The 26,508-nt window shown below is 42.3% G+C and overlaps 1 protein-coding gene across 2 annotated transcripts in view; it reads right to left on the reverse strand.

Annotated features, from left to right (window-relative positions):
* Window positions 1–19,211, reverse strand: part of R3HCC1L (R3H domain and coiled-coil containing 1 like) — a 194,339-nt gene extending 175,128 nt beyond the window's left edge. The window contains exon 1 of one of the 2 annotated variants that reach the window (XM_085606336.1): window positions 19,100–19,211. The gene's annotated coding sequence lies outside the window, so the exon portion shown is untranslated. Of the gene's footprint in view, window positions 1–19,095 lie in introns of both variants that reach the window. The other variant, XM_085606337.1, reaches the window with a different exon arrangement.
* Window positions 19,212–26,508: the final 7,297 nt, after the last annotated feature.

Here is a 26,508-nt window from a genome sequence, read left to right on the forward strand (position 1 = left end):
TGCATGATACTTTACTTGCAAAGTGTGCCAGTTTCCACCTGTGAAGTTCTGCAAGTGGAGTATTTTAGGAGATGTTCCCTTTCCAAATGCATTTTTAAATTATATAAGTAGTTCAGGCAATGAAAACCCAGGCTATATAATAGTTTACTTTCAAAAGTGTGCCAGTTTCCCCCCGTGAATTTTTAAAAACAGAGTATTTAGTTCAGGCAATGAAAACCCAGCCTATATAATAGTTTACTTTCAAAAGTGTGCCAGTTTCGCTCGGAGAATTTCTGAAAATGGAGTATTTAAGGAGAGGTTTTCTTCCCAAATGCATATTTAAATTATATAAGTAATCCACGCTATAAAAACCCAGGCTACATGATACTTTAATTGCAAAAGTGTGCAAGTTTCCACCTGTGAATTTCTGCTACTGGAGTATTTGAAGAGATGTTACCTTTCCAAACGTATATTTAAATTATGTAATGTAATCCAGGCAGTGACAGAGAGCAACATCGGTCTCCATCTAAAGGTAAAGTAACATGATGAAAACTTTGGATGTAGGTGCAAAATGTGAAGCACGCCGTACCCTTATTCCTTCTCTGCCACTTACAATGCAAGATAATACTTTATATCTGTCTGTACCGACTTAATCATTTTATTATTTTCTCTTCACCTGCTCTCCCAATCTGTACTATCTATCACACATTCCGTCTTCTCAACCAGCTCCCCCCTTTTGTACTTTTATTCCCAATGTTGCATCTCTGGCATCTCTCCTTCTTTCTCTTTCACTGGTTTCTTTTCTCACTCGCCTCAACTTAATTTCGATCAGTGAATTTACATCAAAAACAGAGCTTTGGACTATACCATTTCCCGCTGAAAAGGCAATATTTCTCTCCATGTGTTCCCATACCTGGTGTGTCATGCAGTTTGGTGTTTACTTTCCCTCCATGTAAAGGAACATTAGATGTTTCAGCACCCAGGCTAATGTGCTGCATAGCTAAATACATATAAGTTCCCAAAGGCGAGACCGATTGCATTGCAAATGCTTGTTTTTTCACCTCCAGTTGTTTTGTTTGAATATCCTGACTGGAGGTGGCCTGGAACCTCACACGTAAATGCCACAGAGGGGAAACAAAGGCAAACAGTTTGTTATCTCTTCACAGGTACTTAAGAGAGGCAGGCTTTTGCCTTTGTTCAGTCCCTGTATATAAGCGATGCATGCACTGTAAGAATGTCAGATGTGTTGGTCTGTCCCAGTATTTACACAAATAATTTCAATAGCACTACTGTATTTCTTTTACAGCGCTATGCAACCCAATGCAGAGTGTCAGAGCGCTTTACTTAACATACACATTATACATTGACAATAAATCATGCACATGTGTAAATCAATGTACAAGATGGTCTACATGAGACAGGCTTACAAGGTGTAGGAGTCACATGTCCTTTATAACACACTGTGCTATATTACAAGGATTCAAATGTATGAACTGCAGGTAACAAAGGATCTCTATGTTCCAAGCAGTAACCCACTTACCTATCTACATAAATAAGAATCTGTCATCTGCATGTTACATAAAGTGCTTTGCAGGAGACACATTGCCTTCTATACTACTTTGATTCAAATCTGGGGCTACACAAAACACAGATCTCTCCAACAAGTGTGTTAACCTCCAGAGTTATCTCACCATTATTATTATTCCCTGAAATTTACTGGGCAACTCCACAGCAGGTGCCTTACCCCAATATATTAATCAAGCAGAAGAGATCTACTGCCATGCTTCTCCTTGTTGCCAATTTATTTGTGGCAAGGTTAAAACAAGCATTGGCATGGCCAATAGGCCTCGCCTTTGGGACCTTATAAGTGTTTAGCCATGAAGCACCTTATCCTGGGTGCTGTGCCACCAGGAACTGAAGAGCTATACAATTACTACACACTGGATTATGCAGTCAGATTCAAAAATACATTCTTGCCTCAGGAAACGTTTATTGACACATTCGCCATTCTCACCACCAGTGCACTGCACTCAGATCTCATGTACCACCAGCGCACTTCAGTCAGAGGTGTCGCAAGTGCCCCTGCGCACTGCACTCGGAGATCTCAAATGTAAAACCAGTGCACTGCAGTTAGACAGGTCTCAGGCACCACTATGCACAGTACTTAACGCGAGACCTATTGCATTGCAAATGCTTGTTTTTCTCAGGGAAAGTCTGGCTGGGAAGTGAGGGTGAACACAGATTTTAATTTTTACACAACTCAATAGTTTTCTTATATCGACCTAGAGAGGGTGAAAGACTGAGTGGAGATCATCAGCCATATCGGAAGGCTTAGTGGATGCATTAGTCCAATGAGCCTTGAGGCCCAGCTAAGAGTCCCGAGACTGACCGGATTCCCTTCAAACCTTCACCAGTATTACCAACGTGTGTTCAGCACAATTTCTCACCAACTCACATTCATCCATCTACCCATACACTTTCCATCCTCCACTGAGCCATATACTCCCACCCACACACTCACCCATCCTGCTGTTCACCCACTCACACTCATTCACACACTCAGTCATACATTGTCATCAAACTACCCTCCCACTCATTCACCTAATTCACATTGCCTTACCCATCACTGCTATATTTTCAGTTATTTAAATAGGTTACTGAAGGCAGCAGGTTGCATTTCAGTCAACTCAGTGTTTTAACAAGCTTTCATCTATCCACCTTATCATTCTCACAATCATCCACCCAGTTACTCACTCAACTACTCACTGAAGATCATTCCCCTACCTAACCACATTCAACAATTATTTCACTTTCTCCCACCTTTCATCATTCCCTTACTCACCCATATTCACCCATCTACATCAAGCTACACACTGCCATCCACCCAATTCATATAACCAGGCCTCACATTTACCTACCCACACAGTCAACCCCCACATTCAATGACTCACCCATTCACACTCATACACAAAACATCACTCATTGAGTAACCAGCAATTTCATTAATTAAAAGCTACATTAAGTGGCATTGTAAGTGCGTGTTTTAATCTCCCTGCAGATTACATCTAGATGTCTGCTGCTGCCACAACAATAAGCACATTTGCTATGCAAGGGAGATAAACAAACACTATGTAGTTGTAGTAAGTAGTTTTGTACTGACCCCATTTGTGCTGCAGAGGACACAGCAGTTAGAAAGGAATAGATTTGTACTTTTTTTCTAACTTATTTATGCAGTTTTATTTCAATCAGCTGCCGATCCGGTCAGCTTACTTGAAAAGCTTAGCTTAGGTCACAAGCATCAGGGTTTCTTTTTTATTGTTTTATTTAGTACAAACTCGATCCAAAGCTGTTCAACATTACACGAGCACATTTGTATTCGTTTTTTTTAGGCAGGGGTGACCAAGTGGTTTGCCCAGAATCACAGAATGTTAATTAAGCTGCCCCCAAGACTCTAACCTGCTCCCCCGTTCCACAGTCATTAAACCACACCTTTACTTATATTTCCAAACGTTACAGTGGCACGAATAGAGAAAAAAACGTGTTTCAAGCTTGTCTAACTTCACTAAACTAAGTCGTCAAAAATGCAGGTCTGTACATTTCACACCTCAGACATATGTGTTGTACTCAGTGAATCACATTCATACCTGTATGACAAATGTTCCAGGGCCTTTCCCGCTTCACAAGTGAAACTTTCCTCAGGATGCTGTGATGCTTGTACTGTCTGGCTGTGTGTTCCTTACGTTGTGTGATGCAGCTCCCATATTTATGTGCCTACGTTATTTATGGTGTTCTGGCAACTCGCAGTGCAGGATCCGGATGGATTTTCATAACTTCGGTGCCAAGTATGAACAGACTCATTCTGCCCGTAAACAAAATAAGTCAAGCCTGACTTGATGCCGCAGACTGACGAAATAGCGTTGTCTGGGGCATCTTGCCCATGCTTCCTAAATCCACCCTTTCACATCTCATCACAGGGTGGGGTGTGGTCAGTGAAGCTTCCGGGCTCCACCTCATCCAGGGGCGACATATTGAAGGGTGGGGTAATGCTATTGAGTGGCTGCAAACTCGTACAGCCCGGGCTTGAAAGCTAAGGCCCGAGGCTGATTGGAATGGATGCTCTCGAAGAAGGTGGAGAATTTAAAGTGACGTCACGGCGCTGTGAGGAAAGACCAGGGCTGTGCATGAATAAGCCCCCCTACTGCTGAATCAGGCACATTTTAAAGAAGGGGCATGCCTTGCAAAAATACCTAGTAAGTAATATAACCTTCGTTTTCATTGTGTTTATTTACGTGACCTACAAGTAAGCTATGAAAGGAAAGGGGGCGCAGCCCCTGCGCCCTTATGTAGGAGCCGCTTCTGGCCCCCAACACCAATAACACGTGCACCTTCACCCTTCTCTAGCTCCTAGCCTCGGTTTCTGTGACTTCACAGCGCTATAATGACACCTCAGCCTCCCGTCGCATCACCCCCTTCCGCCGTGTCCATGGGAAGCTTCAGGCCTCACACCCGATGCGGGAGCCTTGAGCCCGGATCTGGGAGGCCAGGCACGGACTCAACCAGCTCCCAAATGCATCACGGGGAACGGATGCAGGCAAGATGAGGCGGAAAGGTAAAGACAGCACAGCGGTTTATGTGCTCTCGGATGCCAGGCTCGGCTCAGCCCCGGCCCTCCGTCGCCAGCCTCTGCAAACCTTAAATTGGCCGTTTCAGATGAGGTAGAGAACGGCTCCGTGCTTCCCTTAAATTGGATTTTCGACAGATTCGTTGACAAATAGCCGAGAGAGGCCAAGAAGAAGAAATACTTCGGGAAGAAATATTTTACCCCAGTACATGTGGCACCAAATGAAACAGAAATTTCATTGCATTCGTCATTCAACCCCCACTGCTCCCCAGTCCGCTTTCACTTTCGTCCTTTACGAAAGCTTTCTTGTCTTTATGGGGCCATATGTTTGAAACACATGGCCCCATAAAGATAAGAAAAGCTTTTACCACAAACATAAAGGAACCGAGCCAGTCCAACTGGGACGGCTCTAAAAGAGTGTACATCACAAGACGCTCTTTTCCAATGGCTGGCCACCGTTGAGCATAAACGCTGATGCCAGCCAATGGAAAAGAGGGGCGGGGCTTAAAGCCCACTAGAGAAATCTACCCTAACTCATTAAATCTCGCCAGCGAGCCTGCGCAGTCTACGCCAGGCGAGACCTAAGAAAATGTATTCGTTGAGGCCCAGATTTTGCATCAGGATTCCGCCACTTTTTTGGCACAACACCGACGCCAAATCTCATTTGTTAAAACTCATAATGCACCTAAATGTACTCATGATATACCTGATAAACATATGTGTGAGGTCTTAATATCTGAGGTCACTTCCTGTGAGGTCACGTGCAATGTCATGCGTCATGATGTCATGTGCTGTGATGGCACGCATTATGATTTCACTTGCATACTGCCTAACCTGGTTAACCCCTTGCATGCTGCACACATTTTCACGTTGTGCGGGCGATTTAAATAGTGGGCGGTATTCGGACGGCCCCCGGCCATCCTCTGTACACGCTCACCGTGACGTTGGACGGCCAGGGGCCGTCTGAAGCATGCAAAGGGTTAATCCCCCCACTTCTTTTTTAGGACTTGTGCCTTGCTTAAGAGAGAAAGAATTACAATTGTTTGCACAAGCATATAGCCTTAAATATAACACAACCAGCATGAACATTCAGTCTTATAGGACAACCAGAACTGTCACTTGAAGGCAACAAATGAGCATTGTATTCCGAAAATGCAGCACAGAGACAGCCAGTCCCGCATTTTGTTTTTCCACTGTCTGTGAGTAGGATCTCTGAACACAGAGCTTTGATCTTCAACAATTGTTTCATACAAATGATTTTTCTATTCAATTTTTCACAGCGTCACATGACATTTGCAACCTTAAACAAAGCCCTTTTTTAAATTTAGTTTTTTTAATTAAGGGGGTGTTACAATCCATTGGGTTTTCGCTTCATTTTGTCTATTCCCTACTCTTCTGGCAGGAAAAATATCGAAATGGGACATGTTTGGAGACGATATGTATATTTCCGTCTGTTTTCTCATTGGTGAATGTTTCTGGCCAAAAGAAAGGTTTTGGGGAAAAACGGACTCTATGGCAAGGCAATGGGAGAAAGAGTAATTGCATTTCGATTGGTTCTTGAAGCAGTTCGAAGGACTAATGCAGTTAAGGGTCAAAGAAGAAGCTATACTACGATCCAAACTCTTCTGACACTAGCACAGCACTGAATGTAAATGTCAATCATAAGTTCTCATCATTTTGTGTTGTTTTCAATACAAAGAGTTTTCTGTGGTGTAAGGAGGAGGCTATCAATATCAATGCAGAGATTTGCCTTGACATCAAGAGGAGGTCTTCAACATCTACCCCTAGATGTTTGTGGATTTGTCAACCTTAGGAAGAGAGAAGGAAGACCTATAACGGAGGACAAATGTCATGTAAGACGCAGCTTCAGTGGCGTGGTAGACAGGGCATCAACCTATGTAAGAAAGGCAATGTCAGGTTAAATACTGATTGAGGTGACCAGCCTGCTGGGTAATCAGCCACACTGAAGAGGCAAGTACATGCCACAATGGCAAATCATAAAGAACCTCATTGAATAGTTTGTCGTGTTTGCTTATATCTCCACTGCCAGCGAAGGCACTTTAGGTGTCTATGGAATCATGTTGGCCTCCGCTTTCTCAGAAACAAGTATATTAACTATGCACGCCATAGAAGCTGGGACATCAAAAGGGTCACTAGATATGGTGGAACCTCTGTGGCAGAAACTGTTGTATCACTGGGTTTCCTATTTGGGTCTCTAAAGGGCAAACACAAAATAACTATCTACCGCCTAAGTATCAATTAACTTTTCAAAAGGCCCTAACAGGATGCTTAACTTCACATGATACCCTAGGGGAAAAGAATTTGCACCGACAGAGCCAGAAGATTGTTGGTCAATTAGGATACCAAGACATCAGTCATCCTAAAAGACGTTGAGAAACCATGCAACTCAGGAGATCCTGGACTGCAATATTCAGAATCCATGCTCTGAGAATATGTACTGAGGAGTTAACAGTGAGCTGGCAGAGTTTCAAGTCACGAAGTGTAGATAATGACACTAGTTTTCAAACTTCTGCCCGACAAAGCTCCTGAAAGAAGTAACAAATATGTAATAGTGTTTTATGCTGCCGCTGCAGGAACCCCATCATTAACAAATCAGACTCGAATTATGGAAAAGGACTATTTCAGGACAATTTATAACACTTTGAGAGGTTTGATTTTGCCCTTAAAAACCCTCAACTCTGAGTAATAAAGAAGAGAGCAGTGACATTTTCCGAAGGCTACACGAAATCCATTCAGTGTCCCTTGTATTTTCTACCTATTCATAATTCTACAGGTTGCAGAGGGATCAGATAGTTTTCATTTTCCTTCTGCAGGTTATTTCAAAATCAACATATCTGAATTCAGTTACAGGGCAGTAATATTAAATAATAATAAAAAATATTCCAATACACCACCTGTGCGTTAGCATGCATGCACATCTATGTGAAATGCCTGGTGGGCATCTAGGAATACTGATTGTCATTAAGAAAAACAAGCATTCCAAGATGTCCATGCAACTTTTTGCTATACTTTGATAATTTACAGTTGAAATATGGTCAACAGCCTTGCTTGAACAGTAAATTAAAATACAAGCATTGAAAGATGGGTAACAACCTTGTGTGAACAGTAAATTAATACAATATAAGCAATGTCAAGGCAAAGAACCATGGGAAAAGCAAACATTGCTGTCCTTCTGAACTACAGATGAGACCGACTGGTCTTGCCAATGCTTGCTTTCAGGGGGGTTTGCCTAGGTTCTCCAAAGACAGACTAAGTGCTCCTCTTGACTAGAGCCCATACTTATTTGACAACCTTTCACTTCCAAGAAGGGCCGACCCTACAGTTAGAAGACTAACGTTGTAGATGAATACCTGTAGCAACTTGATCTGGTTCAATGGCTTAGAGACGGATCTAAACCCCGCAAACATGCATTAAATGATGGTAGTTCACAGAAATAAATATAGGGGTATAATACGGAGCGATATATCCAGCAAAAAAGTTTGTGCTGTTGCTTTTGAAACAACTTTTGCAGCCACACCTGAAATATAATGTACTATTCTTGAGGGAAACAATACAAAACAAGAGTAGCAATAGTGTAGACGAACATTGCAAAATAGTACACGTTACACATTCCAATCTACAAAAACGTGGGGTTCTGAGTGTGTTCAATGTTGACATATGGATGTTAGGCAGTCACTGGGCAGAGAGAGCTAGAAGACAAGCTAAAGGCTTCCGCTAACACCCAAAATATGCAACATAAACACAGGGTGATAAATATTATCCAAGGTACACTATATCTCTCCTATTGGAAGCTTGGAACAGCTCATAAGCACTAGGGATGCAGAAAACAATGTACACGTTGCAAAATGTTAAGGATAGAGACTAAGTTATAAACATTTTTTCCAAGTGTAAGTCACATTTTACACATGAATATATTTGAATCTCTTCATTCAACACTGGCTACTGATTCCTAAATTCAGTTTTAAATGCAGAGGAGTTACTTCAACTTTCAGACTTTCTGCTACACTTCAGGTCCTCTGGATTTGTAAGAGGGGCCCAACAGAACAACATGAGTGAATCCAGGAGAGTGCCAGGGTGGTGGGCACAAAAAACACAATCGAAATAAGGTTACAATATTGTGGGTGTTGACAAATATCTGTACTACCTTAACCTCAGATTTATGTGCTTATTTTTATAAGTTAACATTTTCATTGAATGTTGAAAATTGAGAGTAACACAAAAGCAGACTAAGTGAATACTTGCATTAGCAACAAACTTTTCAGCATCGACCAATACTGATTAGTAGGTTTTAAGTAGATCTCTAGCCACCCTTCAACTGAGGCAAAATTTAGTCTCTGAGAAAACTACCTGTAGTACTTTGCTATATAGAAAATAACGATTAAATAATGTGTACGTCTGTGAATAATGCATTCTATAAAATGCTTGGGGAAGGCTGAACAGGCAAGATGGCCATCAAGCTACAGAATATAACAGGCTCTGAAATAGAAGTGAATACTCAAACTATAGTCCTAAGTAAGAAGAATGGTCTCAATATATTTTTCTAAGTCTACTTTGGTGGCCTGACAATTACCTGCCTAGTTCCTCTGAATATCTGACTCATCTTGCATTACAACCATGTCTTTAAATTGAAGTTAGCCTGTTTTGTCTCTGGCTGCAAATGAGGTTTTGACTGCTTGCCCTGCACGTTCGTTAATGGTCGAGTAATTATTAGCGGTTGCGTAATTAATGATTTTGCCCCCTAGTACTGCCTTGCAAGCATCTCAAATGTTCTCTGTTGGGAGATCAGCGAAGTGTTATTCATTAAGAACTCTACAGTGAATTGCTGGGTGTGCTATGCAATCAGATCATTATGAGGTGCTGCGCACAGTTCTTGAACTTTACCCGAGATGCTGGAATAACCCTCAGTTAAGATGTAAATTATGATGGAAGTGGTTATCAGGTGCTTATAGATCAGGATAAATGCAAAAAGAACAACTGATGGATGGAATGCTGAAACAATGTCAAACATTCACCCCCAGTACAGAGATCTGGGCCTAAATCCATCATTGTTTTGCACACCATGCCATGTCCAGTTTAGACCCAGCCATATGTAAATCAGCCTTGACCCTGCTCTTCATTGGAACAGTCCAGCTCGAACTGCCAGGCCTGATCCTCAATGGGGTGGCATGGTGAGCAAAAGAATGATGGATTTAACCCAGATCTCTTGACTGGAGGTGAATGTTTGATTTGCTCCGAATTCAGTTCATTATTTGTGTGTCTTTTACTTTCTCGCACTAAGTGTGCCGGGTATGCCCAGATGTGGGTCCCGGGCTCACTGTGCCACTGGATTCAAGCTAGCCTGGCTGATGAGCGGTGGAACCTTGAAACAGGTCCCAGGATGCTCTTTTCTGATCCAGGGAGGACCTGGCTTGGCAGTTCTGGCTGGAATGTTCCCATGAGGAGCAGGGTCAAGACTAATCTGCATATGGCTGGGTCTAAACTGGGGTGGCATGGTGAGCAAAAGAACGATGGATTTAACCCAGAGATCTTGACTGGCGGTCACAATGTTTGGTTTCTTCCGCATTCCGTCCATCACTTGTGTGTCTTTTGCTTTTTTGCTCTATAGATGAGGATAGCCAGACCGTTTCTTCTCTTGTTGGCTGTCAGGAGAAAAAATGCAAGCTCTAGTTAATTTGTTTGGAGGCAGCCTAAGTGCATTTTGGATCAAAACCCTAGCCTTTCATCTCACCATGTAGATTAAGACTTTATTGTCACTTGGTAAAACATTCACTATTTTTACATTCAAAAATAGCATGTGAGGAGCATCGGCTATCTATCTACTACTAAGACTCTAACTGGTGTAAGATTTAAATGAGTTTAGAGGGCTTTTCACCAACTGGGCCTCAGTATTTTACAAGAAACATCTATCTGCGTTTTGATTTTCGAAATATTGTTAATGCCATGTAGTTGATGGGAAAGAAAGAGAGAAAACGAAGAGAATACAGTGATGATAGCCACACAAAAGGGCCAACTAGGGAAGACAAATGAAGCTATAAGTACAGATGCTTCAGTAAAGAAATCTTGCCAGGCATTACATGTAACTTGTATCCTTGACTGAGTAAAGATCACCTCCAGCAAACTGTTTAGAGAGGGGGGAATGAAACAATACAAACCTCTCTTCTGCGGCCTTCTTTGTACTCCTACTGTGCACAAACACTGGCAAAGCTAATAGGTCTAGGCCATGAACCCTACTGCATTTACAAATGAATTTTTACGCCTTAGATAGGCAGAAAACTTAAAATGGCTTTGGAAAACCTAATGCCATTCAAAGATGGCTGCCATGGATGAGCGAGCATCATCCACAATTACCATCTTTAGATGCATTTTGTTTTATTGTGGATGAGTGCTCATCTGCAGCAGCTATCTTTCAATGTGATTTGTTCAATATATATATATATTTTTTTTTTAAAATCAACGATGCCAGCCATGCATGTGTGGGAGCCATCGGAGAATGATTAGAATGAAGGTGACCACCCAGTGATAGCACAGCGTATGCCCGAATAATAAAAAAAGAAAATAGAGGGGAAGCCGGGGCAAGAGGATGCTGGGTGACTGATGGGAGAGTGGGAAGGGACAGGATATGGGGCAGAGACAGGTGAGCAGGGAGAGAGAATGGGATGAAGAGGTGTCTCACATGAACTGCAAGTGTGGTGTCAGCAGTGGAAGGATACACCAGCCAATCAAAACACTAAAATAGCGAAATGCTTTAAATCAGGACAAACCCAAGAATAGAGAGGAACCCCATGCATCAAGAGTAGGGAAGGGAAATAGAAAACAAAACTATCTACTCATGAGAAGGTGTTGACCCAAAGCCCACTCAAAGTATATCATATATATTGGAAACAACATGTCTTACCAAGACACAGCTTAATCTGTGTTTAGCTCACATCTAAAAAGGCAACAGTCAAGAGAGAAAGATCAGCCTGCTGATAAAGCCGACTAGCTTCTACTGGCTGAAGTGAAGGTAGATGGTAAATATAGTTCAGCAGGACCACAAGATACCATGAGATTTAGCAGGGGCTCTCACTGGAGCACATCAGTGTCCAGGTGGCTGCAGTCAAGCTATGCAAAGTCAATTGGTGGAATATCTGTTAATAGTCCTCAGGCAATCAGACAGATTGTATCAAACATAAAATAGTTCAAAACAATTTTGAGCCCTGAGGTGGGCAGTATGTGGGGTAGCAGCAACACAGATGGGGAAGCTTTCTTGAAGTAAAGTTATCAAATGAATCGCCATTCCATTCTGAAACACAGTGAAAGAGCAAGTGATTGGGAACTGAGGAGAAACGCACAAAGACGTAACCATCTCTGAATAGTAGTCAACAAAACAATTTTGTTATAGAAAAACCAGGTCATTCTTTTCACCTAATACAGAATTGCCTTTACATTTCACTAAAGATTAGAGGAATTCTCCATTCTCTCAACGATTCCCAACCATAAATTAAGTTAGCAGAAAAAGCCAATACCAGAAATGGCTGGCTAAAGCATGAATGCCAGAAGCTGCTTGGAAAGTATACTATTTCAAACACCAAAGAACAGCTTTTATTTTGAGGAACAAATAACTAAGATTAAGCTGGATCAGCTGGACAAAGTAACAGTGCAAAACAGCAAGGAGGTGAGCTAAGACCCCACCAGAGCTTCAGCCTTGTTCACGGAACAACCATGCAGTACCACTGAAAGGTGCAATGGGTTAACTTCTAAACGGCTGTTCAGCAGTTTACAGCCCCCCAAAATCATGACCCATAGGCCCATAACTGCATATGAACAAACTGCTAACAAACATTTTATGTTGCTTCGTTGGAATCTACGAACCTCGTTTGTGCCAAGGAGAACATTCTCATCTTTTCTTTCCCCTACCATCCACTGGGGAATCAGACTAAAGTTAGTTTTAAAAGGACCCATAAGCCACATAATAGAGGCATGTAGGGAATCAGACACCCTACATTCCTCCAACCTTGAGACATTTGAAAAACAAACAAGTGGCAAATATGATATAAACATTCCCTTAAAATGTACACATCTCTTGCTGAAACAGAAGCAATATGCACACGTGAACATCTGTTTGCCACATTGATTCACATTTAGAGCAGAGGAAACGCCTGGGTATAAACTTGCTAAAAAGGCCCAAAAGGTATCCCAGACTAACAAATAGGGAAGAAACTAAATTGATTCTGATCCTTACACATTAAAACAGTTCACCATAGACACATAACGGGTACAACCATTCGATAAACCAGGCACTAAATACGGAATCCAAATTTATGGGGAAAAATATCAAAACAAATCAACGAATAAGCTGGTGGATCATTAGCACACACTCATAGATGAGGAAATTTGAGCAGTCATAAAAGATATGATCAGAAAGGGAGATATTAGTAGAAGAGAGTCTCCCATGGGTTTTGCGAAATACACGACCCAGCCCTCACCCCTCACTTATAAAGAACTTCGAGGGAATCGCACAATGAGGCTATAATTCAAACAGGCCTTCATCAAGGCCATAAAAAAGCTTTCAGGTCCAACGAACTGCTCTCGCTTCAAACGCATGTTGCACAAATGTAAAGACACACAGCCAATAACTTAAGTCTCATCCAACATGCTTTAAAAAGTAATGCCACAAATCACACATAGGTTGCGTAATAAATAGGTCAGCAAGGAATAACACGCATACCCCCATTACACTTCATTTCACAACAAACATTCTTAAGAAAACTCTTTACCTGCTTGTTGATTCTTAAAAAGCTTTCAACTTGGTTAAATAAAAGTACTTGCTCAGAGAAATGCGACAATTTCTATAGGACCGAAATCCTTTAACACAGTTAAGCTACTATATAAAACCCATAGCTATGGTTAATTTTGATGACTCAGTTACTAAACCTTTTGCTAAAGAAAAAATTACTGTACTATATGCTTTTCCCATTGCTGTGGACTCTGGAACCACTCTTCCTTGCTCTAAATCCCAAGAAAGATATTGCATGTATCAAATGTGTGGCCAGCTAAATAAAAGCAATTTTCTATGAAAAAAATGTGCTGGTTAATTATGAAATCTGGGATCTGGCACCACCCAAATGACACAGTCCATGACTTCTATATTCTCAAAATGTAAAATAAACTATGACAAATATGAAGCATATCTAAAATAAATCTTAAAATCATATTAATCTTTAACAGATTAAATAAATGACAACTTTGACATTCTGGAAAGAGCACAAGGGATTAAAATTGTTGTGAAAGCCTTAAGCCAAATTATGTTTTACATGGTGCAGTTCAAAATGCATAGGCCATTTTGTTTCATCATGAGAGAACTATTTCGAATTTCACCTAGAAAAATAAAAACTACTAACCAAGTAAAGCCAAGATTTACAAGTAGAGTTTTGAAGGTTACAGCTACTATATATGAAGACATGACGCACTGCAGTAAGGCCTCAGCAAAAAGAGAGAGCCCAACGCATGTTCATTAGCACCACCAAGGTGAGCCATACTACTGACAGACAAGAAACATGGGTATAGCCATACACACATTTAGGGACCCCACCAAGAAGCAACATACAATCTGAAAATATCAACTAACGCTTTCACTGAAAGTCTGGAAAGAGACTGAATGTGCAAACTAAAGCCACCATGTCTGACATTCATTAGTTTCCAGTCTTTACATTTATTATCAACATGCAACTGGATGTTGGATAAAAACCCAGGACTGAATGATGGTGTCATGCGACAAAAGGCCACTTGACATTTATGCACTACCCACAGTATTGCACATACAACATTGGGATATAGCCGCAAAAGTGCCAGACATCTGCAGTTTTATTTCTGCACCTTACAGCTGCCAAGTCATTTTACATGCCATGCGCAACACCTTCAACTACTCTAACATTTTGGAAAACACTTTAGATATTGTTATTTTAACTCCAGAGTACACTGTTAAAACCACAACTAGCGCTCTGGGTAACACTTGGGTCTCTTTTCTTACAGAACACCTGCTGCAGGCTATATCTGCCTATATCTGTAACATCAACAAAATGCAACCCATTCACATTTTGCCAATAGCCACTAAGAAGACCATCTATACAGATTGTAAAATCCTCGGAACTTCTAGAACAGAACGGCTGTAATAATCAATTTGGTAATTACCTGAAGAAAACTACACATCGACTCTTCTGGGACACAAGGAACGAACACAGTATAACAACCATGAGGCTGATAATAGAAGAAGACAAGGGCCTTATTAGAATTTGTCAGACAGGATACTCAGGCAAAATATGACAGCTATCCCATATGCTGCATTACAAGTTCCAAAGGCTATAATGAGCTGCCACATTTGTGACAGAGTATCCTATCTGCGAAACTCTAAATAAGGCCTACAGCAATCACATTACTGGAAATTATGGATCATTTCAACCTATCCTTGAAAGTGAGGAGGAATCACTAAACCTGAATCCATTGCCTTACATCATGAGTAGCATCCCATATAACCCTGTGGGTCCCTTGTGTAGGCCCAGCAGTAATGTACCTTAGAACATTGTACTTTTTTTTCTTTGCTCCACATGGAAGAGATTTTCAACTGAAAAAAGCAGCTCCCCATACTCCTGAATATATAGGGGTATCTGAAACTTTTTTGCACCAAAGTGTTTCACTTAATACAGATGTTGTTAGTACTAGATTAAGGGCACGATTCCGACTCAATTCCAAACAGCTGATTATAAAACAGACGGTCAGAATTGAAACCAGACGGTCATTCCAGCTAGTTTCGACGGGCTCCAGGATCCCGTCTGCCAGTCGGAGACTGGCCTGTAATCCTAATGGAAGGCGTTTTAGCCTTCTGGATTATGATGCACAGTTTCTGGCAGGGTTTCCATGCCAGGCTTTCTGACCTGGAAAGCATGTTTGGGGGTCCCTAGCAGGGCCCCCTCTGTTTTCAGCCTCCGGTTGGGGGCCGAGGGGGTGCCATAGGTGGCCCCTTGTTGATCCCTGCACCTTGTGGCACACTGCGTGTAGGGATGAACACAGACTCCTATAGAGGAATGGCAGTATGCAACCACACCATGTGCGGTCGCATCGTGATTAAGCGGTAGGGACTGCCGACCGGAGGTCGGTCAGTCCCTCTTCCACGATGGTGTCGGACAGAAGTAAGTCCACCCAACATCGAAATAAGCCCCTAAATGTGCAAAATATGTGTGAAAAGCCAGTAGATATGTTGGCTAATCTAACATTAAAACATAGTGAATATTCACTGCATTCCAATGAGCTATTTGTGTTCAGATGTAGCAATTTCTGCGCTCCTTTTGAAACCTTAGTGTGAAAAAAATATTGCTAATCTGACCATTGGTTACATCTCCTCTCTTTGTAAGCTCACAAGAGAAATAGAAGCAGAGGCTGGTAGCAGTTTTCCCAGTCCTATGACTGATCTGTATGTCATTGTGAACCCAGCACTAATTGCAAAGAGCTGTCAGTATTCAGGGTGGAAACTGGTTTAGAAAAATAGTGCCAGAGAGCTTTGTGAACACTGGGTAGCAATAGGTAGTGAAAGATAGTAAGATAGCTATGTCTATTCATGATGCAGCAGGCAATGAGGGAAATCACCGTTGAGGTATGAGTCCAACCAGGAACAGAAAGCGTTTTCCTTACTTGCATTCATGGTCGTCAATTCACCAAAATGTCAGGGGTAGCGGAAGTGACAGTACACGCCATTTTACTTTTACTTTCACTCAAATTCAAATGCTTACACATACACACACATATATTCACTCATATACACACTCTCTCTTACATAAACACACTCATGCAAGCATGCATGCAATATACATTTAAAAGCCTTTTGACTTACTTCAGCGGCCAGATAGGGTCATATTCCAGCTAACTGTACTCCATTTTTTAAAATTAAACTAATAGTTAATAATATATTATTCACTACTAGTGTAATAAAAAAGAAAATCTGACTGAAAACAAGGAAAATGATGCTCCAATCAACCACCATAAGGACCAGCTGCCCCTGTGTTCCTGGCACTGACTTTGCCACCGCTGAGGTCAGGGGTCGCAAAGGCAGTGTTCGGGGTCGCAAATGGCAAGCCAGGGGTTGCAGCTACGTCCCTTAAGTGACGTCCACGCGTGCATTAAGACCATGAAACTCATGATATATCCCTGGATCTTATCAAAAGCGTGTATTTGAGAGGCCTGTCAGGAAGTGACAGTTAGAGGTGGGATAGCCAACAAATTAACAGGGAGAGCTGAGCCCAAGCCGAACCAAGTGTCTGTCTTGGTTTTAAAAGCCTGTGTACGATCCGAGCTATGGAAATACTTGGCATGTTATTCATGCAACATACAACATACAAGGTGTATTCAAAATCGTAAAAAGTGTATTTCTTCAAAACACTGAAGCTTTCCACCTTAGTACAGGAGATTAATCATTGCACTGACCATATTTATTAAAAGGCAAGTTTTTTAAACATGAACTAAGAAACATTCCTGCCTCAGGCCTGGTAACAATACTATTATTGAACTAAAAGGCAAGGTAGTTGTCATGTGTACCCTCTATGTAGCCTAGGTTCTTATTGATGATGGAGCAACATTAAAAACGTTTAATCAAATAACGAGGTTTTTGTACAGCGCACATCCTGAACTAATATTTTTTAAGGTGCTGTCATATGTGATAATAAACAACAGGCACTGCTAAAGCCATTAGGTTTCGCCTATGCGAGATGTATTGGCTTTGTCAATGTTTTTAGACATTCTGCACAGCAGCGCGGGCTGCTGTGCAACATGGCTGAAAGTAAACAAAATAATAATGCTATGAGGCAGACAGCACTGGCCTCGTCATAGCAATTTTTATTTTTAACTTAAACCATGTTACACAGTAGCCCGTGCTGCTGTGCAACATGTCTAAAAATATTAACAACAAGCCAATACATCTAGCATAGGCAAAACCTATTGGCTTTGCCAATGCTTATTTCTTGTTTGTGGGCCTTTGTTAGGGTATGGTGGGTGGTTTTTACTGTTCATTCTCCGAAATTACCACAAACTGTCTACAGCACGCACAAATGCATTCAGTCCACGATTCTTTGCAAAACATCTATACATCATGCCTGTATTTGCAAATGTGGGCCATCTTTCTGTTACTTTCCTGATTTGCTAATGGGGAAATTTTAATGTTGGTGCCTAGGGCTATTTTTGTCCCAATTCGACTCTGGCTGCTGGGTGCAAATCGAGAACTGGTCAGAGGTGTGAGGTATGACACAAGACCCTTTACCAGCTGTGCACGCTCAACGTCCATCCAGCATTGGGTCTTGCAGCCATGTCTGTGTTCACATCTCCCGAGAAGGGAAGCATCTTTCACTTACAAAAACACCCCGCTTTTCGAAGTGTGGGTAGGAGTATGGTTGAATGGCCATGTGTCACAGTCTTTTACCTCACTTGTTCATAAGTCTTGCAGATTAATATAACCGCGTGAAACTGCGTTCTCAAATGATATCATGTTATCGACTTAAGAAGGATGAAAGGCTAACGCAGTCAAGATAGTAGCGCACAGTGCAAATATCTCTCTATGAGGGGCTTGAACCTGCTAAGCTGTCCAGTCAGTTAGAAGTTGCAGTCCTGTTCCCTCGTTGAGTGCACAGTGGGAGATCAGAGAAAGCCTAAGAGAGCCTGAGCAACAAGCTTTGCTGGGGAGAAACACGTGAGCTGGCAGACAACATGAAGCCAGCCGCGGAACCCCTGTCTGCAGTCCCGAACGTCCCCAGAAAGTGCATTACCCCTTCAGCAATTTTATTGAGTTTCTATATTTAAGTCAGTCTTTTGTCCCATTTCTTTACACAATGTGCATCTTTCCACCTTCCTAAATGCAAGAGGGAAGCTCTCGCCACCCCTTTCTCAGACCATCCTCTTAGAAATTACATCATCAACGTCCATAGCATAAAAGATACATAAATGTGGGAACTACAGTTGCCGTCTGGCTGTAGATTATTTTTTATAACCAGCAGAGCCACTTATTGCAATGTTCAGTCACGTGTTAACTCATAATTCAGCCATTCATGAAGGTATTTGAAGCAGACTTGCATGTGGACTGCACTTATGGTCCTCGCTTTCTATTTGGGCAGGCTGCCGGCACCTTGAAGGGGGGACTGGAAATGTGCGTGCTCAACCGGACACTGGAGCAGATCTTAACCCTTGTGTCAATAATATTTGGGCTCTATTTGCAAATAAGTGTAGAGGACTCCAGACGAAGTAGAGGGCCAGAGACTCGCAGCTGTGTGCGTTCGGGGGAGACAGCCGTAAAATGCGTTACAGAACTGTGAATGCTAATAGAACGAGGAGAAAAGAGCCATGTTTTGTATGCTGTGTTGCTTGAGAACTAGAAAGCCATGGCTCTGCATGGCATCACAAAGAGTGGGATGGCAGGGTGTCTTTTGAGGTTATCTAGACTGAATAATCAAGAAACGAACCTACTTGAGTGTTATTCTGCGCTTCCCGTGCTCTCGGGTGACTGGGTTCTTCCCCTCTCTAGCTTTAGAAGACCCGCTCTCAGACGCTGCTTGACATTTGGATGATAAATAATTCCTTCCGTTTAGAGAAAAAATCCTTAGCAACGGCACAACACGTACCGAAACGTCACTTCCTAGTTTTGAGCGTGGTGCGTAATGTTTACATCCGCCACTCAAAAAACGTAGTGGTGGTTGTGTCTGTGTTTAATGGTTAGTATTTCGTAAAGCATTCTCTTGTCTCCTTTTTCTTAACTCTCATGGCTGCTTATTTTCCAAATGCGCAGTTGGCTGTTTGCTACGTTTATTATTGCACAACGAAACGTGTATGTTCGTGTACCCAACTTCAAAATGTTACTTTGCTGGGGCCAGGGTTAAGTGGGCCGGGTCTCACCGGGGCTGAGCACCGGCATGTTTTTTAAAGGGGGCCTCGAAACTGGTCTCTATCGGGCTCTGTTTTGTGCCTGCTGTCACTCCAGTCTGGTTTTTCCCGGACTGCAGTGACAGCAGGCACATCGATGTGCGTTGCTCACACTTCTCTCTTCTCGCTAGTGGAGAAGTTACGGCATGATGTCATGCCAGGTGAGCGTTCTAGGGGAAGGGAAATCCTTTAAAGAGTCATTTTCTCTCTGGATTTCTCTTCTCTTTTTGAAACGCAGGAGCAGCAACATTGTCTTGGTGTCACCAGGGCTTTAAGTGGAAGCGTTTTCAATATTATATACAAGCTGTAGTTACTGCCTATTTATGTAATGCAACTACCAACCATTAACAAAGCCAATAGTCCTGACTTGTTGTATGTATGATGTTTGTTACTTATAAATCGGTAGGCACACTATGCTAAGCACAGATTTTAAGCCAACGTGTTTTTAAGCCACGCCCTTAAATACATTGGCCACACCCTTAGGAGAGACCCTCCAGTTTTTTCATCCCACTTAAAGTCCTGCTTGTTGTATCATATATCTAGATGCAATGACAGAAACAGCAAAATACAAGTCGGGCGGCACACTATGCTAAGCACAGATTTTTTAGTGTAAGTGTCTTTAAGCCACGCCCTTAATTACATTGGCCATGCCCCTTTGAGAGACCCTCCATTTTTTTCATCCCACTTAAAGCCCTGGCTGGGGCACTGGTCGAAGTGGGGAAATATCAGTGGGGGAACTGTGGGTGGAGAGTCAGAGGGCGGGAATAACCTGAGGCTTGGGTCAGTGGGCAGAGTTAGAGGTGTAGCCAGAAAGAGCAAAACATCCCAATTTTTGGTATCTGGCATTTCACTGACCAGTTACAGCTTATTACTTAATTCAACCAATAGATGCATACACATGTTTACTTAAGGTTTAATTTGAGTTATTGACATTAAAATTCACGTTCACAAAGTGGGAAATATATCCAATCACAGAACGTCCCAAATATGTTTAAAAGTGAAATTGCAATCTATTTGTGTCCAAGCCATGCCGTTTCTGTCATCAGCACTTCTTCCTTTTTTCCACAAGAGCAGTTCAAAAATGAATTGCAAATGTTTTCAACATAATTATGGCTCTGCCATATTTGCCGCATAATACATCGTCTGCTGCATTATCTGACGATTTAACAAAAGAAATTGTAGCTCAAACGGATCAAAAGTTACTAAAAACTGTGACTTGTGTTGCTGCGAAGTGGAGAGCGCTTTGCAAAAGTTGTCTGGTCACCTTTTTCACTGCTGCATTTGCATATTACATTGGTACTAATGAGGTCAAATATTTGCAGAGACTGTTAGCATGCGTAAAAATGTAAAAATAGTAAAGTATCAGAAAATGTACCGCATTACGCTGCAGCCTTTTTTTTGCTGTGTAATTTACTCCATACTGTGACATAATGTTGTCCTCCAGTGCTGAATAATTCCAGTGCCCCCAAAGCAAACAGCACATGTTGAAAGTGCTTGTCCGTGAAGCAGAGAGACTGGGAAGTTTGAAAACTTAGTTTGGTGTGCCTGCAAATCCTACATTGCTGATTCCTGGTTAGTTGCACTACTCCTGCTGAAACAAGGCCAATAGAGGTACCAATGGTGAGGTGGACTGGCCTCAAGGGTCCTGTGACCTCAGTGACAGAGTCACTGTCGCTCTATGGTGGGCTGCTTTGTAGGTCTGCCCGTAAGGCAGGTGGTGAACTTCAGTATGGATTGTGGTGGACATGCCTTCAAGGTTAACCCACACTTGCCACCGCTAGGATCCACCTCCTGTTGCTAAGACAACAGGGCTTCTAAGGTCTAGCAGGGTTTTCTAGGGTCTAACATGGGAATGTGCTACCTTAAGAGAGTGGTCTGGTGGACTAGTCATGAAGGCTGTACCTGGTTCCCCAGTTCCAAATCTGGCAGCTCTGGCCTTAGTGCCACATCTTCTCCCTCACTAAACAACATATATCTAGCTGAGAGAAACTTGCACTGCCTTCAGCTACAGACCAATTGAGCCCCACTATAAACACCTGGATGCAACGCAATTTTAATTATGCACTAGACAAGAGTAAAATGCTACCTGAAAAAAAAAGTAATAACATCCTGGAAAAAGCAAACACTCATTAGGAATGCACGATTAAGTAAAGCATATGAAATGTAAGCAGGAAGGACATAGGTACCTTAATGCTTTTACATTCATTATTCAGAAATCAAAGAGTGTTTTTGTCTGAAAAGTTAAGGACATGACTTTAGGGCCTGGAAGGGACCCGTTTCAATGTCCATTGCTTATATCCTTTCAAAACGTAAGCAATATGGTTTAAAAAAAACACATCCCTGAACACAGCTGCAGTACACATTTTATAAACTAAAATAAGGAAAACAGTTGATAAGGATCACAGTAAGCGGTTTCCATTCCTCGCATCAACCAGGTATTGCCGTATCGCCAGGAATTGTGCACTTTCCCACCCGGGGAAAACAATGTTGTTCACAGAAAGATGAGAAAACGAAAGTAGCTCTTCACTGGCAATCTCTTTAAATCGGAGCTAATGTGTGTGTGAGTGTGAATAAAACCAATCTGGCAAATTTGCAACCACTCCATGATGACTTAATCTCCCCGTGCCTAAAAAATGAAAGTGACCTTGTGTAGCAGGCCACTTTGGGCTTGTAGACCTGTATATGTGCATATGGTTTGCGCACCCGAAGACGTTTGTTGAGGGGGTGGGAAGAGTCTCTTAAAGCATTTTGGAGGTTGTATTCTAAATCAGGCCATTTAAAAAACATATAATTCAACCGGAGATTAAGTGTGAATACTATTTTTATTGTTTTTGAGTTCTAATCCCTTTACAGCCTTCTGAAGTAAGTCTTGATTGCTTACTGTTGCAACTTTTGAGAGTCAAATTTACACCAACAGTGAAATTGAGCATTTATCACATATAATAAGGGCCACTGGAATTATGTGGCAGGGGAGGGCCAAATTATGCCGCAGGGTTAAGTAAATTATGCGACAAATAAACAAATTATGCGGTGTAATACAGCACATTTTTTGATAGTATTACTTTGTTCTTTTGGCATTTTTACATTTGTTAACGCTGTCTGGGCATTGGTTGTACCTCATTTTAACACCCAAATATTTAACAATAAGCAATCAGTGAACCTTTTCAAACGGCCTCCCACCGTGCGGCACCACACATCACAGCTTTTTAGTAACTTTTGAACCGTTTGTGCAAGAACATATTTTGGGGTGAAAATCTGCTTTTTATACAGCAGATGATGGTTTATGTGGCAAATGCAGCTAATGTATAGTTATGCGAAAATCGGCGCATAATTCAGTGGCCCTGCGTATAATGTCCAGTAACTACCTACTACTAAAAAGCCTGGCCCTGTGGGTACGTTTTAGCCATGGAACTAGGATGCTTGACATGTAATCTCAGCTTTACCATGCTATCCAAATAAACAATGTTTTCTGAATCTGGGCAGAGCCCACAACTCATTGACACATCCCTGGGCAGGGCAGCCGTGCCATCGGAATCACTGCCATCCTAGCTGTAGGACAGTGGACTAGTTGGAAATATGGTACCAGGAGTCAAGATTCTTTTCATCCTTACCCTCCATTTGGACCAATTGTGTGATTTTGGGCAATCACTTTTTGAACGTATTCCGTTGCTCCTTTTTTTGCGAGATGTGGGAGTTATTAGAATTAATGTGAAAGCAGCTGGCAAGCATGTGGAGAACTCCCCAGTCTTGTGGTATATTTACCAAAGTGCAATATGGCTGTAAATGTGTAGGGCACTTTCTGCGCTGTCCCCACCCAGCCAGTGATACATACCTCATTTATAGCCAGGACCACTTGAATTTCGCAGCAGCAGAGGGCCAAATTATGCAGCAGGACTTCCACCGCTACAAAACCATGTCTTACTCATTCAAAGTAACAGCGTTATAGGCGGATTTGATGGGAAGCACTCAACCCACACTAACCGTACTGTTGAGGACATGTATTTCTTACCTGTATGAACATGTTGACATTGAACACAAAAATGGGGAATATGTTGTGATGTTTCCTCTGTCTTTTTTCTCTGTGGCCTGACATAGGAAAACTGTAATACTGTCTGAGATATTGATCTACATTATATTCAACGATATTATATGTATCTAGAAAATTAAAAGAAGAGAATTTGGTTATCCTCTGAATTTGATAGGTGATAAAAAGGGTAAAACAGAAATTTGTAAACCAATAATGATGTTGGATATTGTTTTAATTATGTAGGCTGAGTTGATGTATTTTATAATAAACTTTACAATGAACTTCACACAAACTATAACCAAAATAACAGTGTCCTTCTTATTTAATCAACTTCTATAACAAACGTTGTTCCGCCACAATTGGTGTTTTTTTAACTTTATGTATTGTTTGTATATATGTGAACGTATGTATTTCACAATTTTGTGTTAGAAAGTAATGTTAGTTATGTTCATATTATGTTTGCAGCCCTTAAGAAGCCCAATTCTTTATTTGGCAATTATCAAATTACTTTCTAGCAAATTGATAACACGTGGTGGTGCGGTAAACAGATTCCCGCTTGCTGCTTATAATTGTTCAGTTTTATGGCTGTAAATGTGTAGGGGGGCCCTTTCTGGTCTGTTCCACCCCCCCAGCCAGTGATATGTACCTCATTTATAGCCAGGGCCACTTTCTTCAGCAGCAGAGGACCAAATTATGTGGCAGGATTGAGTAAATTATGCGGCAAGATTGAATTATTACACATCTGGTCCCTATAATGAGAGTATGAAATCACATATTTGTGCCAAATTGGTGTATGTCTGGTTTTTTTAATGTGTGTTTCACACTGTTTTCTCACATCCTGGGGACCCCTGAGATTAGACTGATGACTTCCCACTCCCAGAACTGAACAGCTTTTACACAGTCTCTCTATCCATGCACCATATCTCACCACAAGCTGATCGAAAGACACCACCACATCGACATCCAATTTGATACCCTCAAATGGATCACCTCCTTCGTCACTGGAAGAACCCAGAGGATCCACTTCCCACCTTTCACCTTTGAACCCAAGGAGATCACCTGTAGTGTCCCCCAGAGCTCATCCCTCATCCAGATCAACAACATCTCCTCCGCCTGCTTCCTCATTCTGCGCGTGCTATATAAGATTTTCAAGTGGCTACCCCTAAACACAAGACACACTGTGACACAAGCCCTCATCACCAGCCAACTAGACTATGGCAATGCCCTCTATGTTGGAACCACTGCACACCTCCTACAGAAACTTCAGACCAAACAGAACACCGCAGCCATACTCACCTTTGACCGTCCCCGACAAACCTACATCACACCCCATCTCAGGCAACTCTTCTGTCTCCCCATATAGAAGCGATGCTAATTGAAGCTGCTGACCCACACACAAAAGGCTTTACACAGCAAAGGACCCGCCTACATTAGCCACTGCCTGAACTTCCACCAACTGTTGAGAAGACAACGCTCCGCCTCCCTTTCACTTGCCCATACTCCCTGCATCTACCGAAGCAGAGGTGGAGGACGCTCCTTCTCCCACATCGCAGCAAAGACCTTGAACAGCCTCCCCCCTTGCACCTCCGGATCATCACCTCACTACCGGAATTCCGAATGGCTCTTATGACCTGGCTGTTTGAATAAGCCTTCAGGACCTGCAAGCGCCTAGATAACCTATGGAGTGATTAGCAGTGCTTTATAAATCCAGATTGATTGATTGATTGATTGATGCTCCATGTTTTCCTATATTCTAGAACCACCACATTCTTTTTGCCATTGTTAGAAATGGGGGTATCTAGTTGGCAGAGGTAAGTACCTTTGTCCAAATAGGGACACTTGCTTCTAGTCAGGGAAAGAGGGATACACTTCTAAAATAACCCGTGCTCACCCCCTTGGTAGCTTGGCACGAGCAGACAGGCTTATTTCGGAGGCAGTGTGTAAAGCATTTGTTAACACATACAGTAATACAGTGAAAACACTACAAATGAACACCACACCAGTTTAGAAAAATAAGTCATCTTTATCTAAACCAAACAAGACCATATAACGGCAAAAATCCACAATACAGTAAAAAGATATGACTTTCAAATAGTAGAAATAGTTCAGTTCAAAGTAAATTGCAGATGCAACACTTTTCACACAAAGTACCTTGGGTGCGTCATGCAAACAAACAAAACGGGCCGCAGGGAAGGTGATTCGTTGGTTCCTTACATTCGGAGAAGGTGATGCGTTGGTTCCTTGCTCCGGGGGAGGTGATGCGTCGGTTCCTTACTGCTGCGCAGGGGAGGTGATGTGTCGGTTCCTTACCGGAGAGGAGGTGATGCGTCGGTTCCTTACTGCGTGGGGAGGTGATGCTTCGGTTTCTTACTGCATCCCCCAAAGATGCGACAGACTTGACGCCACGATGCGATGCGTTGCGGCGATCCGGGACGATGCTTGGATTATTGCAGCTGCACAGCAGGGCTTGCATCGGAATCGGTGCGGTGATCTCGGACTTCGGAGATCATTGCACTCGATGCAGCGTGCAGCGATTTCTAGAGCCATGGCAGGCGCTGTGGCGGTTTCTTCGGCGATGTGTCGGAAACAGGTACGGATGTGTCACGCTTCTCGGTGCTCTGTTTATTTTCCGGTTCCCAGCAGAAAAACAGTCTCTACAGGTCCAAAACAACAGCAGGCACCTCTTTCGGGTCAGAACTTCCAGCAAGGAATTTCAGGGAAGCTGGTGGTAAAGTCTTTGTGTCCCTGAGACTTCAGAACTGGAGGCAAGCTCAGTTTCAAGCCCTTGGAGATCGTCATCAAGCAGGGGACATAGCAACCAGCAAAGTCCTTTCTCCTATCCTTGGTAGCAAGTAGCGACTGCAGGCCAACCCCAGACAGCAAACAGCACTGGGGCATTATTCCTCCTCAGCTTCTCCGGCTCTGAATT

This window comes from Triturus cristatus, chromosome 1_2 (assembly GCF_964204655.1).
Source record: "Triturus cristatus chromosome 1_2, aTriCri1.1, whole genome shotgun sequence".
NCBI lineage: Eukaryota > Metazoa > Chordata > Amphibia > Caudata > Salamandridae > Triturus > Triturus cristatus.